Source organism: Castor canadensis, chromosome 7 (genome assembly GCF_047511655.1).
Source record: "Castor canadensis chromosome 7, mCasCan1.hap1v2, whole genome shotgun sequence".
In the NCBI taxonomy this organism is placed as follows: Eukaryota; Metazoa; Chordata; class Mammalia; order Rodentia; family Castoridae; genus Castor; species Castor canadensis.
In genome coordinates, this window is record NC_133392.1 from 83,036,938 (window position 1) to 83,055,264 (window position 18,327).

Consider the following 18,327-nt stretch of genomic DNA (forward strand, 5'->3'; position numbering starts at 1 on the left):
AGCATTGTTCTTTTGACTGAGTATTGCCTTGGCTATTCGTGCCTTCCTGTGTTTCCATATAAATTTCATGGCAGATTTTTCAATCTCTTTAATGAATGTCATTGGAATTTTGATGGGAATTGCATTAAACATGTAGATTACTTTTAGGAGTATCGACATTTTTACTATGTTGATTCTACCACTCCATGAGCATGGGAGATTTCTCCACTTATATAGTCTTCCTCAATCTCTTTCTTCAGAAGTTTATAGTTTTCCTTGTAGAGGTCTTTCACATCTTTTGTTAGAATTACACCTAGGTATTTGCTTTTTTTTGAGGCTATTGTAAATGGCATTGTTTTCATACATTCTTTATCAGTTTCTCATTGTTAGTGTATAGAAATGCTAATGATTTTTCTATGTTCATTTTATATCCTGTTACCTTGCTATAGCTATTGATGATGTCTAGAAGCTTCTGAGTAGAGTTTTTTTGGGTCTTTAAGGTATAGGATCATGTCGTCTGCAAATAGGGATATTTTGACAGTTTCTTTACCTATTTGTATTCCTTTTATTCCTTCTTCTTGCCTAATTGCTCTGGCTAGGAATTCCAGTACTATGTTGAACAGGAGAGGAGATAGTGGGCATCCTTGTCTGGTTCCTGATTTTAGAGGAAATGGTTTCAGTTTTTCTCCATTAAGTATAATGCTGGCTGTAGGTTTGTTATATATAGCTTTTATAATGTTGAGGTACTTTCCTTCTAATCCTAGTTTTCTTAGAGCTTTTATCATGAAATGGTGTTGGATCTTATCAAAGGCTCTTTCTGCATCTATTGAGATGATCAAGTGGTTTTTGTCTTTGCTTTTATCTTTGTTTATTGATTTTCGTATGTTGAACCGCCCCTGCATCCCTGGGATGAAGCCTACTTGGTCATGGTGAATAATCTTTTTGATGTGTTGTTGAATTCGGTTTGACATTATTTTGTTGAGGATTTTTGCATCAATGTTCATTAAGGAGATTGGCCTATACTTCTCCTTTTTGGAGATGTCTTTGCTTGGTTTTGGGATAGGAAGTGTAATACTGGCTTCATAAAATGTGTTTGGCAGTTTTCCTTCCCTTTCTATTTCGTGGAACAGTTTAAGGAGGGTTGGTTTCAGTTCTTCTTTAAAAGTCTGATAGAATTAAGCAGAGAATCCATCAGGTCCTGAACTTTTCTTATTGGGGAGACTCTTGATTGCTGCTTCAATTTCATTTTGTGTTATAGGTCTATTCTGCTGCTTAATTTCCTCTTGGTTCAGTTTTGGATGATCATATGTATCTAGAAATCTGTCCATTTCTTTAAGAAATGGTGTTTGTTGTTATCTCCCCTTTTGCATTCCTGATTCTACTAATTTGGGTTTTCACTCTCCTCATTTTATTCAGGTTTGCCAGGGGCCTATCGATCTTGTTTATTTTTTCAAAGAACCAACTTTTTGTTTCATTAATTCTTTGTATGTTTTTTTTGGTTTCTATTTCATTGATTTCAGCTCTCATTTTTATTCTTTCTCTCCTTCTATTTGTTTTGGGATTTGCTTGTTCTTGTTTTTCTAGGAGTTCGAGATGTATCATTAGGTCATTGATTTGGGATCTTTCCTCTTTTTAATATATGCACTCATGGCTATAAACTTTCCTCTCAGGACTGCCTTAGTTGTGTTCCATAGGTTTCGGTAAGTTGTGTTTTCATTTTCATTGTTTTCCAGGAACTTTTTAATTTCCTCTTGTATTTCATTGATGATCCACTCTTCATTAAGTAATGAGTTATTTAGTTTCCAGGTGTTTGCATGTTTTTTGTCTTTACTTTTGTTGTTGAGTTCTAGTTTTACTGCATTGTGATCAGATAGTATGCACGGTATAATTTCTATTTTCTTATATTTGCTGAGACTTGCTTTGTGCCCTAGGATATGATCTATTTTGGAGAAGGTTCCATGGGCTGCTGAGAAGAATGTATATTGTGTAGAAGTTGGATGAAATGTTCTGTAGACATCAACTAGGACCATTTGATCTATTGCATATTTTAGATCTTGGATTTCTTTTTGATTTTTCATTTGGATGACCTATCTATTGATGATAATGGGGTGTTAAAGTCTCCCACAACCACTGTGTTGGCGTTTATATATGCTTTTAGGACTTTCAGGGTATGTTTGATGAATTGGGTGCATTGACATTGGGTGCATACAAGTTGATAATTATTATTTCCTTTTGGTCTATTTCCCCTTTTATTAGTATGGAATGTCCTTCTTTATCTCGTTTGATTCATGTAGGTTTGAAGTCTACTTTGTCAGAGATAAGTATTGCTACTCCTGCCTGTTTTCGAGGGCCATTGGCTTGGTAAATCTTCTTCCAGACTTTCTTCCTAAGCTTATGCTTATTTCTGTCAGTGAGATGGGTCTCCAACAAATTGTTGGATCCTCCTTTTTAATCCATTTCGTCAAGTGGTGTCTTTTGATGGGTGAATTAAGTCCATTAACATTAAGCATTAATCCTGATAGGTATGTGGTGATTCCTGACATTTAGTTGTCTTAGTTGTCTTAATGTTTGATTGTGTGTACCTTAGTTGAGGTTACTCTCAACTGTCTTGCTTTCTTTTTCTGTGGTTTGGTGCTACCTGTCTTTTCATGGTTAAGTTGGGTTTCACTTTCTGTGTGCAGAATCCCTTGAAGAATCTTTTGTAGTGGTGGCTTTGTGGTCACATATTGTTTTAGTTTCTGCTTATCATGGAAGACTTTTCTTGCTCCATCTATTTTGAATGATAGTTTTGCTGGGTAGAGTATCCTGAGGTTGAAGTTATTTTCATTCAGTGCCCGGAAGATCTCACCCCATGCTCTTCTTGCTTTTAATGTTTCTGTTGAGAAGTCTGCTGTGATTTTGATGGGTTTACCTTTGTATGTTACTTGTTTTTTCTCTTTTACAGCTTTCAATATTCTTTCCTTAGTTTCTTAACTTGTTGTTTTAATGATGATATGTCATGGGGTAGTTCTATTTTGATCTGGTCTGTTTGGTGTCCTGGAGGCCTCTTCCATCTGTATGGGAATATGTTTCTCTAGATTTGGGAAATTTTCTGTTATTATTTTGTTGAATATATTATGCATTCACTTCACTTGCACCTCTTCTCCTTCGATGCCCATGATTCTCAAGTTTGGTCTTTTGATGGAGTCGGTGAGTTCTTGCATTTTCTTTTCAAAAGTCTTTAGTTGTTTAATTAATAGTTCTTTGGTTTTTCCTTTAATTACCATTTCATCTTCAAGTTCTGAGATTCTGTCTTCTGTTCGTTCTATTCTGCTGGATTGGCCTTCCATTTTGTTTTGCAGTTCTGTTTCGTTCTTTTTTCTGAGGTTTTCCATATCCTGGGTGGTTTCCTCTTTAATGTTGTCTATTTTTGTCCTGAGTTCATTTATCTGTTTATTCATCATGTTCTCTGTTTCACTTTGGTGTTTATACAGTGCTTCTATGGTTTCCTTTATTGAATATGTCTAGTGTATGTTCAAAGATTTGAGACATGTATCCATGTGCATCATTGGCTTGCTACAAATGATTTCAATTACAGTGATGGCTTCATGCATAGAGTCTGGTGAATTAGTGCTTATTTCTTCATTGGCTTACAGGTGGTAGTATACCTTCCTTCCAAGGACATTGTTGGAAATGATGTCACTTTATGTATTTTTCTAACTGGAATGATTATTTTGAGACATGAAAGTGTCCGAACATTTGGGCAACCCCGGGATTTCAGCTTTTGCACTTATCTATCCTCATGCTACAAGGACAGGGGTGTGTGTGTGTGTATGTGTGTTTGTGTATGCATATAAGTATGTGTAATACCCATAGAGTCAACAGTGAAATAATTTCTTTGATCTTTCCAAAAATTCTTAGAGTACCCACTATTTCACACTCATTGATTATATCCACTGTTTAGGTATGAATAAGAATACATGAAAGAAAACCTGTCATTGGGATTGTGGGATTTGAAGAGTGCACCAGGGTGTCCTGGGGTTCAGTGACTCCTGGTCTGTTCAACCTTAAAATTCAGTAGAAGGCAATTAAGAAATTTGCTCACTAGGTAACCAACAGTATATCAGCACTTTGTGTGTGTGTGTGTATGCTTTTTCTTGTTCAATTTGGAATTCACTGATTTTTAGAAGTTATGTTCAAGCCTTGAAGTCACTTTGAGGCACTGCCTTGAGTCCCACTGGCTTTGTGTGTTCAGTTCCATGAGAAAATGTGAACTCTTTTGTACCACAGAGGATCTTTGTGGAAATGAATATGTTTTCTGAGTGCTTCATTGTTTTCTACAATTTCTGGTGTTCCTGAAAGCTTCTGTTCACAGGAGAGATGATAACAATTTCACTGAGTAGTGACTACTAAGCATTCCTGGCATATACCCTGTGTGTTGCTCTATAGTCCTCACATCAAAGTCCATTAATTTCTTGGTCCATATAAAATGAATACTTTGGTCACTTTGATGCTCTTGTCACCCCAGAGAGAATATGTGTGCTTCAATGAAGTTAGGAAAATAAAAGCCTGGAATTACAACCCCCTGTTTTCCAGTGTGCTACATTTTGCATCTGCGCAAGGGAGTATGCACCAAATGATGGGAGGTGGAGTTCTGGTAGATAAATTTCCTCTTCCAATGTTATCGGACTTTTTTTGGCTGATGGCACTGCAAAGGGCTTGAGGTGTTTTTGTAATCACCGGTAGAAACACTTCCTCTCCTCCAAAATGCAGTTTCCACATTCATAGTTGTATGGAACAGGAAAGGAATGTCATCTCAGTTGAACCTTGAAAAGATGAGGAGGGAAACTGGAAGAGATGAGCCATCTTCAGATCAGAAGATCTTGCCTGTTACTGGCAGCACAGGGGCTGGTGTATGTAGCAGGAGGGGCCTTAACGGTAGAGCTTAGGGAGTCTGACCTCTCAGAAAACATTTCGTTGTCATGTCACAGTGAGTGCTCTGGGAGTATCCATAGGCAGCTCCTGCCTGGCCCGTTGCTATGTCTGCCAAGCCAGTCAATGGAAGAACCTGGAGAAAGTTGCCTCTGCTTTATGTGCAAGCTTTCTCAGTTATGTGTGGCCTAGGGAAAATGGAGGCAAGGCCAGCAACAGAACATGATTGCCATGAGCTCTTCAGGATTGGGGAATTCCAAACACACTGCTAGAACAAGCTACCATGCCCCATGGTTTGAATAGTCCACAGGCCTTTTTGCAACTTGGGTCTGGAACTCACCAAGCAGAACAGGCCTCTCTTCATCTCACTGTGGTGCATCAGCTGTCATGAATTCAGGGTCTCACCCTGAACACACGATGTCAAAGTTTGATAACAGCAGCTATGCAAGGCAGGAATGATGTTACATGGAGTCCCATTCACCTGTTGATCTGACATCACTTGTTCTCTAGCCATCAGGGTACATTGAGCAAGGAAATGAATGTTGGATGAAATTGCCCTGAGTAAGCTGTGTTTCCTGGGCTTCATATTTCTATGAATTTAGGCATGAAGCGATATTTCTATCAAAGAAATCCAGCCGATATGAAATAATCCCGTGACTTACTGAGTGAATTCCAGGTGTTCATCTTGTTACCGGAGATTAATACATATAACTACTTTATAATCTTTTAGAATTATACATTTCTATGAAAATTACAACATTAGATAGCAAATTGTGAGTTAAATGAATGTTTATTACAAATGAAAACTGGGAAAGATGGGAGAAATACTATGACATACAGAGCAAGACAAAAAATCTTAGCAGACCTTTAATCATCTGATTAAGTTGGTTTTAAATTAAGAATTACATTTTTCTATGAAATTTTAAATAATATACATAAGTATATATACATGTATACAACACATATATATGTATATCTATCTCACTAAGAGTAAAAATGAGCATTGTTTTTTTTAATTAAAAATAGTGCTAGATTGGGAGTAATTCTTTGAAAGGCAGGGTAAAATCCAGCACTTCAAGGTAGTGTCAGACATTCAATCTTCAAACTAATTTCATTTTAGAATGGGAAGTACTTTTGTAGGAGATTCTGAGTAATAAAGACAACATCATGCAGTAACATTTTTATTTCTACTCGAGAAATGCCAATCACAGAAGTGGAGCAATCCTGAGAAAGACTTCCTGAAGCCTTCCTGAAGTTTGCTGAACAAACTGCCAAATATTCAACCTTCCCATTACTATGAATTTAGACAGGAAATTCATGTTTCTATTAAACTCCTTAGTATATCTACAGCATTATGAGGTAAATGTGATCTGAATTTTTTCAAACTTAAAAGTGGTGATAGCTGGGAAGTAACTGGTGAAATGGACCCTCTATTCCAAGTCTTGATAGAACACCAGAGAGAAAACCTTCTAAAGCTCTTCGTTTTTAAACATGAGTAACTGAATTCTATGAAACTCACCATAACGCGAAATTATGAGGTGGAAGCAATGTTTCTCAAATGAAAGAAGGGGACAGGTGGGGAAAAATCCAGAGAAATGCACAGAGAATTCCAGTAATTGAAGGGCTGGACTGACATTAACAATCAAATTATGTGGGTAGTAGAATGGGGCTTACTTGATTCTATGAAATTAAAGCATAAAATGAAGTTAAGAAGAAACATGAAATTTTCTCCTAATCAAAACCAGTAGTGATTTGGAGTTATCCTGTGACATATGTACTGAGATCAAAGATTTGAACATTTTGCCAGATATTCAACATATTACCCAAGTTGTTTCTGGCATCAGAGTTACATATTTCTATGAAATTCATCCTACCTCAGCATTAAGGCCAAATGAGGGTTACTCCCATTGAAGTATGATGCTAGGAAAGGAAGTGTCCTGTGACAGATACACAGAATTGCAGCAGTAAGACATATTTTCTGGATACTAACCCTAATGACTGAGGTGGTTTTAGAATAGGGACAACATATTTTTTAAGGATTTCCCAGTTTTAAATACATTGTTGTGAGCTAAATAATTGTTTCTTCTTTAGAAAGCCATGATACATGGTGAGAATATAAGTTAATTTTTCCTAGCAGAGCTGCAAACATCTAAGATTGTTTATAAAAGAAGTTAATTCATCTATGCAATTCAGAGTCCTGTTTGTAGTATTCTGGGCCAAAACTAACCTTTCTACCAATTACAAGAAGTGAAAGATGGCAAACAATCTAGTTTCATGAAAACCATTAAAAATTGGAGCTACCAAAAATTTTACTTAGATGAAAGCCCATACACTCACTGACACCAGAATACTGAATGTTTATGGAACTAAGTCAAGCTGTGGGTTTACTTGTGTGTGTGGCCACTGGCGTGGTTTCAAATAATATCCTGTTTCTGGGTCTGTTAAATGCTTTGTTTGAAATAATGCAAGTAAGCAATGCTTCACGGAAGTCACTAATTTCAGTATGGCTCAATGTTGGTATTCCAAAGAACAGCTGTGACAATCTGTTAGGTGAGGAAATGTTCAGTATTTATTGAATACATCCAGTGTATGCTCGAAGATCTTGAGACATGCATCCATGTGCATCATTGGCTTGCTAGAAATGATTTCAATTACAGTGATGGCTTCAGGCATAGACTGGTGAATTAGTGCTTATTTCTTCATTGACCTAAAGGTGGTAGCATACCTACCTTCCAAGGACATTGCTGGAAATGATGTCACTTCATGTTTTTTTTTTTAATTGGATGATTATTTTGAGACATGAACGTGTCTGCACATTCAGGAATTCCCAGGATTTCAGCTATTGCACTTATCTTTCCTCATGAATCTAGGACAGGCATGTGTATGTGTGTGTGTGTGTGTGTTTATGCATATGAGTGTGTGTAATATCCATAGTCTCATAGAGAAGTAATTTCTTTGCTCTTTGTAAAAATTCTCAGATTACCCACTATTTCATTCTCATTGAGTATATCCACTGTTTAGGTAGTCATAGGAATCCTTGAAAGAAAACCACTCATTTGGATTGTGGGAACTGATGGAGTGCACCAGGTTGTCCTGGGGTTCAGTGACTTCTCATCTCTTCAGTGTTGTAATTCAGTAGGTGGAAATTAAGAAATTTTCTCAATAGCTTAAGAACAGTTTATCATATTTTGTGTGTGTGTGTGTGTGTGTGTTGTGTGTGATTTTCCTAGTTCAATTTGGAATTCACTGATTTTAGAATGTATGTTCAAGCCTTGAAGTCACTTTGAGGTACAGCACTGACTGTGTGTGTTCAGTTCCATGAGGAAAAGGTGTACTCTTTTGTACCCCAGAGAATCTTTGTGGAAATGAATGTCTTTTCCGAGTACTTCATGGTTCTCCACAAATTCTGGTTTTCCTGAAAGCTTCTGTTCACAGGAGAGATGATAACAATTTCACTGAGAAGGGAGTACTAAGCATTCATGGTGTATACCCTGTGTGCTACAGTATGATCCTCAGATCAAAGTGCAGTAATTTCTTGGTTGATATAAAATGAATACATTGGTCACTTTGCTGCTCTTGCCAGCCCCAGAGAGAATATGTGTGTTGTGATGAAGTTAGGAAAACAAAAGCCTTGAATTATAACCCCCTGGTTTCTGGTGTGCTGTATTTTGCATTGACACAAGGGAATATGCACCCAATGATTGAGATGTTGTTCTGGAAGAAAAATTACCTCATTCAATGTCATGGGACTTTTCCTGGCTGATTGCACTGCAAAGGGCTTGAGGGGTTTTTGTACTCACCAGTAGAAACATTTCCTGTCCTCCAAAATGTTGCTTCCAGATTGGTAGTTGTACAGAGCAGAAGAGGAATGTCATCTCAGTTGAACCTTGAAAAGGTGAGGAGGGAAACTGGAAAAGATGAGCCATGTTCAGATCAGAAGATGTTGTCTGTTACTGGCACAAAAGTGACTGGTGTGTACAGGGGGAGGGGCCTTAGCGAGAGTGCTTAAGCAGTCTGACCAGTCAGAAAAGACTGGTTGTGATGTCACAGTGGTCCACATAACCAGGAATTGGGAGTGTCCCTGGGCAGCTGTGCCTGGCCTGTTGCTATGGCAGCCAAGCCAGTCAATGGAAGATGCTGGAGGAAGGTGCTCTTGCTTTGTGTGGCAGCTTTCTCAGTTAAGTGTGGCCTAAGGAAAACGGAGGCAGGGACAGCAACAGAACATGATTAACCTGAGCTCATAAGGATTGTGGAATTCCAAACACACTGGTAGCCTAAGCTACCATACCCCATGGTTTGAATTGTCCACAAGCCTTTGTGCAACTTGTGTCTGCATCTCACCAAGCAGAACAGGCCTCTCTTCTTCTCACTGTGGTGCATTAGCTTTCATGAATTCAGGCTTCCACTCTGAACACACGATGTCACAGTTCGATAATAGCAGCCACGCAAGGCAAGAATGAGGTTACATGGAGTCACAGTAATCTGTTGATCAGACATCACTTGTTCTCTAGCCACCAGGGTACATTACCAAGGAAATCATTGTTGGACGAAATTGCCCTGAGTAAGCTGTGTTTCCTGAGGTTCATATTTCTATGAATTTAGTCATAAGGCAATATTTCTATCAAAGAAATGAAGCCCATATGAAATAATCCTGTGACTTACTGAGTGAGCTCCACGTGTTCATGTTGCTAGCAGAGATTAGTACATATAACTGATTTCTGATCTTTTAGAATTATAGGTTTCTATGAAAATTACAACATTAGATAGCAAATTGTGAGTTAAATGAATTTATATTCCAAATGAAAACTGAGAAAGATGGAGAAATACTATGACATACAGAGCAAGACAAAAAACTCCTAGAAGACCTTTAATCATCATATTATGTTGGTTTAAAATTTCAAGTTACATTTTTCTATGAAATTTGGAATAATATACATTTATATATATACCTGTATACAACATATATATGTATGAATATATATCATACTAAGGGAAAAATTAAGCATTGTCTTTTTTTAATTGAAAATGTTACTAGATGGGGAGTAATCCTTTGAAATGCCTAATAAAATCCAGGACTTCAATGTAGACATTCAACCTTCAAACTAATTTCATTTTAGAATGGGAAGTACTTTTGTAGGAAATTCTGAGTAATAAAGACAGCATCATGCAGTAACATTAATATTTCTACTTGAAAAATAGTAGTCAGAGAAGTGGAGCAATCATGTGACAGACTTGCTGAAGCCTATTAGCTGAACTAACTGCCAAATATTCAACCTTCCTATTACTATGAATTTAAAAGGGAAATTCATCTTTCTTTTAAACTCATTAGAACATCTACAGCATTATGAGGTAAATGTGATCTGAATTTCTTCAAACATAAAAATGGTGCTAGCTGTGAAGTTACTGGTGAAATGTATCCTCTATTCCAAGACTTGATAGAACAACAGAGGGAAAACCTTCTCCAGCTGTTGGTTTTTAAACATGAGAAACTGAATTCTATGAAACTCACCATAACATGAACTTATGAGATGGAAGCAATGTTTCTCAAAATGAAAAATGGAGATAGGTGGGGAAAAATCCAGAGAAATGCACAGTGAATTCTGGGAGTTGAAGGGCTGGACTGACATCAACCATCAAACTATGTGGGTAGTAGAATGGGGCTTACCTGATTGTATGAAATTAAAACATAAAATGAAGTTATGAATAAACATGAAATTTTCTCCTAATCAAAACCAGGAATTACTTGGAGCTCTTTCAACATAAGTACTGAGATCAATGATTTGAACCTGTTGCCATACATTCAACATATTACCCAACTTGTTTCTACTATCAGAGTTACATGTTTCTATTAAATTCATCCGACATCAGCCTTAAGGACAAATGAGTGTTAATCCTATTGAAGTATGATGCTAGGAAAGGAAGTATCCTGTGAAATATACACTCAATTTCAGCAGTAGGACATATTTTCTAGGTACTAAATGTAAAGAGTGAGGTGGTTTTAGAAAGGGCACAACATATTTTTAAGTATTTCCCAATGTTAAATACATTGTTCTGATCTCAATAATTGTTTTTTCTCTAGAAAGCCATGATACCTAGGGAGAATACAAGTTCATTTTTCCTGGCAGAACTTCAACCATCTAAGATTGTTTATAAAAGAAGTTACTTTATCTATGCAATTCAGAGTCCTGTATGTAGTATTATGGGTGAAAATTAATCATTCTCCCAATTACAGGCAGTGAAATATGGCAAACAAGTTATTTTCCTGAAGATCTGTTCAAACTTGTAATTCAGTAGATGGAATTAAGAAATTTGCTCACTAGATAACGAATAGTATATCAGCACTTTGTGTGTGTGTATGTGTGTGATTTTTCTTGTTCAATTTGGAATTCACTGATTTTCAGAATGCATGTTCACGCCTTGAAGTCACTTTGAGGCACAGCCTTGAATCACACTTACTGTATGTATCCAGTTCCATGAGAAAATGTATACTCTTTTGTACCACAGAGGATCTTTGCAGAAATGAATATCCTTTCCGAGTAGTTCATGGTTTTCCACAATTTCTGGTTTTCCTGAAAGCTTCTGTTCACAGGAGAGATGATAACAATTTCACTGAGTAGGGAGTACTAAGCACTCATGGAGTACACCCTGTGTGTTCCACTATAGTCCTCAGATCAAAGTGAATTAATTTCTTGGTCAACATAAAATGAATACATTGGTCACCCTGGTGCTCTTCCAGTCCCTGAGAGAATTTGTGTGTTTTGATGAAGTTAGAAATACAAAAGCCTGGAATTACAACTCCGTGGTTTCCACTGTGCTACATTTTGCTTCCACACAAGGGAATATGCGCACAATGATGGGAAATGTTGTTCTGGCAGAGAAATTTCCTCATTCAATGTTATTGAACTTTTCCTGGCTCATTGCAATGCAAAAGGCTATAGGTGTCTTTTTACTCACCAGTAGAAACACTTCCTATCTTCCAAAATGTTTCCAGTTTGGTAGTTGTATGGAACAGGAGAGGAATGTCATCTCAGTTGAATCTTGAAAAGGTGAGGAGGGAAACTGGAGGAGATGAGCCATCTTCAGATCAGAAGATCTTGCCTGTTATTCGCACAAAAGTGGCTGGTGTGCAGGGGTAGGGGTCTTAGGTAGAGAGCTTACACAGTCTGACCAATCAGAAAATATTTAGTTGTGATGTCACAGTGTGTGCACATCACCAGGAACTGGGAGTGTACATAGGCAGTTGCTGTCTACCCTGTTGCAGTCTTAGGAAGAAGCTGGAGGAAAGTGCACCTATTTGTGTGGAATCTTTCTCAGTTAAGTGTGGCCTGTGGAAAACAGAGACAGGGACAGCAACAGAACATAGTTGACCTGAGCTCATCTGGATTGGAGAATTTGAAACACACTTCTAGCTGAAGCTACCATGTCCGATGGTTTGAATTGTCCACAGGCCTTGGTGCAACTTTGGCCTGTTAAACTCTGTGGGTAGTACAATGGGGCTTACGTAATTCTATGAAATTAAAGCATAAAAAGAAGTTAGGAAAAAACATGAAATTTTCTCATAATCAAAAGCACGAGTGATGGGGAGTTATCCTGTGACATATGTACTGAGATCAATGATTTCAACCTGTTGCCAGATATTCAGCATATTACCCATTTTGTTTCTGGTATCAGAGTTACACATTTCTGTGAAATTCATCCTACCTCAGCATTGAGGCCAAATGAGTTTTACTCCCATTGAAGTATGATGCTAGGAAAGGAAGTATCCTGTGAAATATACACTCAATTGCAGCAGTAGGACATATTTTCGAGATACTAAACCTAATGACTGAGGTGGTTTTAGAATGGGCACAACATATTTTTAAGTGTTTCCCAGTTTTAAATACATTGTTGTGAGCTAAATAATTGTTTCTTTTCTAGAAAACCATGATACATGGGGAGAATATAAGTTGATTTTCCTGGCAGAACTTCAATCATCTAAGATTGTTTATAAAAGAAGTTCCTTTATCTATGCCATTCAGAGTCTTGTATGTAGTATTATGGGCCAAAATTAACCATTCTCCCAATTAAAAGCAGTGAAAGATGGCAAACAATCCACTTTCCTGAAGAATTCAAAAATTGGTGCTACTAAAAAACTTTACTTAGATGAAAACCCATACATTCACTGACAAAAGAATACTGAATGTTCATGGAACTAAGTTACATTGTGCGTGTTTTTGTGTGTGTGGCCACTGGTGTGGTTTCAAAACATTTCCTGTTTCTTTGTCTGTTAAGTGCTCTGTTCCAATTAATGCAAGTCAGCAATGCTTCCTGGAAGTCACTTATTTCGGTATGGCTCAACATTGCTATTCCAAAGATCAGGTGTAACAATCTGTCTGGTGAGGAAATGCACAGCATTCATTGAATATGTCCACTGTATGTTCGAAGATCTTGAGATATGAATCCATGTTCATCAATGGCTTGCTACAAATGATTTCAATTACAGTGATGGCTACATGCATAGACTCTGATGAATTAGTCCTTATTTCTTCATTGGCATAAAGGTGGTAGTATACCTTCCTTCCAGGGACATTGTTGGAAATGATGTCACTTCACGTATTTTTCTAAGTTGGATGATTATTTTCAGATCTGAAAGTGTCCACACATTCGGGCAACCCACGATTTCAGCTATTGTGCTTATCTCTCATGCTCCTAGGACAGGTGTGTGTGTGTGTGTGTGTGTGTGTGTGTGTGTGTGCGTGCTAGCATATGCATTCGAGTGAGTGTAATGCCCATAATGTCATAGTGAACTAACTTCTTTGACCTTTATAATAATTCTTAGAGTACCCACTATTTCACACTCCTTGAGAATATGCATTGTTTAGGTATACAAAAGATTCCTTGAAAGATAACCTCTCATTCGGATTGTGGGAATTGATGGAGTGCACCAGGGGGTACTGTGGTTCAGTGACTTCTCATCTGTTCAACCTTGCAATTCAGTAGATGGAATTGAGAAATTTGCTCATTAGATAACGAACAGTATATCAACACTTTGTGTGTGTGTGTGTGTGTGTGTGTGTGTGTGATTTTTCTTGTTCTGTTTAAATTCACTGATTTTTACAATGTATGTTCAAGCCTTGAATTCACTTTGAGGCACAGAACTGAGTCGCACTAACTGTGTGTGTTCAGTTCCATGAGAAAATGTGTACTCTTTTATACCCCAGAGGATCTTTGCAGAAATGAATGTCCTTTCTGAGTGTTTCATGGTTTTCCACAATTGCTGGTGTTCCTGAAAGCTTCTGGTCACAGGAGAGATGATAACAATTTCACTGAGTACGGAGTACTAAGCATTCATTTACGATACCCCCTGTGTTACTCTACAGTGCTCAGATCAAAGTGAATTAATTTCTTTGCTGATATAAAATGAATAATTTGTTCACTTTGTTCCTCTTGTCAGACCCAGAGAGAATACGTGTGTTTTGATGAAGTCAGGAAAACAAAAACCTGGAATTACAAGCCCCTGGTTTCCAGTGTGCTATATTTTGCATCCACACAAGGGAATATGCATCCAATGATGGGAGACGTAATTCTGGGAGAGACATTTCCTCTTTCAATGTTATGTGACTTTTCCTGGCTGATTGCACTGTAAAGGGCTTCAGTTTTTTTGTATTCACCAGTAGAAATACTTCCTATCCTCCAAAATGCAGCTTCTAGATTGGTAATTGTATTGAACAGGAGAGAAATGTCATCTCAGTTGAACCTTGAAAAGGTAAGGAGGGAAATTGGAGGAGACAAGCCAACCACAGATCAGAAGCTCTTACCTGTTTCTGACACCAAAGTGGCTGGTGTGTACAGGGGGAGGGGACTTACTTGGAGTTCTTATACTGTCTGACCATTCAGAAAAGACTTTGTTGTGTTGTCACAGTGGGCACATATCACCAGGAGCTGGGAATGTTATTAGGCAGCTGCTGCCTGGCCTGTTGCTATGGCAACAAGCCTGTCAATGGAAGAAGCTGGAGGAAGATGCCCCTGCTTTGTGTGGAAGTTTTCTCAGTTAAGTGTGGCCTGGGGAAAATGGCAACAGGCACAGCAACAGAACATGGTTGCCCTGAGCTCGTCAGGATTGGGGAATTCCAAAGACATTGCTAGCCCAGGCTACCATGCCCCATGATTTGAATTGTCCACAGGCCTTTGTGCAACTTGGTCTGGAACTCACCAAGCTGAACAGGCCTCTCTTTTTCTCACTGTGGTGCATCAGCTGTCATGAATTCAGGGTCTCATCCTGAACACACGATGTCATGTTTTGATAATACTAGACAAGCAAGGCAGGAATGAGGTTACCTGGAGTCCCAGTCACCTGTTGATCTGACATCACTTGTTCTCTAGCCATCAAGTTTCATTGACCAAGGAAATGAATGTTGGACAAAATTGCCCTAAGCAAGCTGTGTTTCCTGGGGTTCATATTTCTATGAATTTACACATTGGCAATCTTTCTATCAAAGAAATTCAGCCAAATGAAATAATCCGGTCACTTACTGAGTGAGTTCCATGCGTTCCTCTTGTTACCACAGATTAATACTTATAACTACTTTCTGTTCTTTTAGAATTATATGCTTCTATGAAAACTACAACATTTAATTGTGAATTGTGAGTTAAACGAATGTATATTCCAAATGAAAACCGGGAAAGATGGGAGAAATACTATGACATACAGAGAAGACAAAAAACTCCTAGCAGACTTTAATCATCTCATTAAGTTGGTTTTAAATTTCGAGTTATGTTTTTCTATGAAATTTGGAACAATGAACATATATGTACATATATACAAATAGACAACACATATATATGTATATATATCACACTAAGGGCAAAAATGAGCATTATTTTTTTTAATTAAAAATAGTTATAGATGGGGAGTAATCCTTTGAAATGCAGAGTAAAATCCAGAACTTCATGGTAGTTCCCGACGTACAACCTTCAAACTAATTTCATTTAAAATGGGAAGTACTTTTATAGGAAATTCTGGATAATAAACACAGCATCATGCAATAACATTAATATTTCTACTCGAAAAATACCAATCACAGAAGTGGAGCAATCCAGTGAAAGACTCGCTGAAGCCTATTAGCTGTGCTTACTGCCAAATATACTACCTTCTTATTACTACGAATTTAAACGAGAAATACATGTTTCTATAAACTCATTAGTATATCTACAGCATTATGAGGTAAATGTGATCTGAATTTTTTCAAACTTAAAGTGGTGCTAGCTGGGAAGTAACTGGTGAAATGGACCCTCTATTCCAAGACTTGATAGAACAAAAGAGAGAAAACCTTCCAAAGCTCTTCGTTTTTAAACATGAGTAACTGAATTCTATGAAACTCACCATAATGCGAAATTATGAGGTGGAAGCAATGTATCTCAAAATGAAAGAAAGAGACAGGTAGGGAGAAATCCAGAGAAATGCACAGAGAATTCCAGGAATTGAAGGGCTGGACTGACATCAACCATCAAATTATGTGGGTAGTAGAATGGGGCTTACTTGATTCTATGAAATTAAAGCATAAAATGAAGTTAAGAAGAAACATGAAATTTTCTCCTAATCAAAAACAGGAGTGATTTGAGTTATCCTGTGACATATGTAGTGAGATCAAAGATTTGAACATTTTGCCAGATATTCAACATATTACCCAAGGTGTTTCTGTATCAGAGTTACATGTTTCCATCCTACCTCAGCATTAAGGCCAATGAGTGTTACTCCCATTGAAGCATGATGCTAGGAAGGGAAGTGTCCTGTGAAATATAGACTCAATTGCAGCAGTAGGACATATTTTCTAGATACTAAACCTAATGACTGAGGTGGTTTTAGAATGGGCACAACATATTTTTAATATTTCCCAGTTTTAAATAGGTTGTTTTGAGCTAAATAATTGTTTCTTCTCTAGAAAGCCATGATACATAGGGAGACTATAAGTTGATTTTTCCTAGCAGAACTTCAACCACCAAAGATTGTTTATAAAAGAAGTTCTGTTATCTATGTCATTCAGAGTACTACATGTAGTATTATGAGTGAAAATTAAACATTCTCCAAATTACAAGCAGTAAAAGATGGCAAACAATCCAGTTTTCTGAAGATCATTAAAAAAAGGAGCTACTAAAAAGAACTTTACTTAGATGAAAGCCCATACATTCAGTGAAAGGAGAATACTGAATGTTCATGGAACTAAGTCACACTATGGGTATATTTGTGTGTGTGGCCGCTGGTGTGGTTTCAAAATATTTACTGTTTCTTTGTCTGTTAAATGTTAAATTCTCTTTTCCAAATAATGCAAGTCAGCAATGCTTCCCAGAAGTCACTAATTTCGGTATGGCTTCAAAGATCATCTGTGACAACCTGTCAGGTGAGGAAATCCACAGCATTCATTGAATATGTCCAGTGTATGTTCAAAGATCTTGAGACATGTATCCATGTGCATCATTTGCTTCCTGTAAATGATTTCAATTACAGTGATGGCTTCCCGCATAGACTCTGGTGAATTAGTGCTTATTTCTTCATTGGCTTAAAGGTGGTAGTATACCTACCTTCCAAGGATATTGTTGGAAAGGATGTCACTTCGTATATTTTTCTAAGTTGGATGATTATTTTGAGCCATGAAAGTGTCCCCACATTCGGGAAACCCCGGGATTTCACCTACTGTGCATATCTCTCCTCATGCTCCCAGGACATTGGTGTGTGTGTGTGTGTGTGCTTTTGTATGCATACAAGTCTGTGTAATACTCATAGTGTCATAGTGAATTAATTTCTTTGCTCTTTAAAAAATTCTTTAACTACCCACCATTTCACACTGATTGAGTATATCCACTGTCTAGGTATGCATAAGAATTCTTGAAAGAAAACCTCTCATGAAGATTGTGGGAATTGATGGAGTGCACCAGGGTGACCTGGGGTTCAGTGACTTCTTGTCTGTTCAACCTTGTAATTCAATAGATGAAATTAAGAAATTTGCTCACTAGATAACAAAAAGTATATCAGCACTTTGTGTGTGCATATGTGTGTCTGTGTGTTAGACTGTATGCTCAAGCCTTGAAGTCACTTTGAGGCACAGCCATTAGTCACACTGACTGTGTGTGTTCAGTTCCATGAGAAAATGTGTACTCTTTTGTACCCCCAGAGAATCTTTGTGGAAATGAATGTCCTTTCTGAGTGCTTCATGGTTTGCTACAATTTCTGGTGTTCCTGAAAGCTTTTGTTCACAGGAGAGATGATAACAATTTCACCGAGAAGGGAGTAAAAAGCATTCATGGAGACACCCTGTGTGTTCCTCTATAGTCATCAGATCAAAGTGAATTAATTTCTTGGTTGACATAAAATGAATATATTGGTCACTTTCATGCTCTTACCAGCCCCTGAGAGAATTTTTGTGTTTTGATGAAGTTAGGGGAAAAAAAGGCTGGAATTAA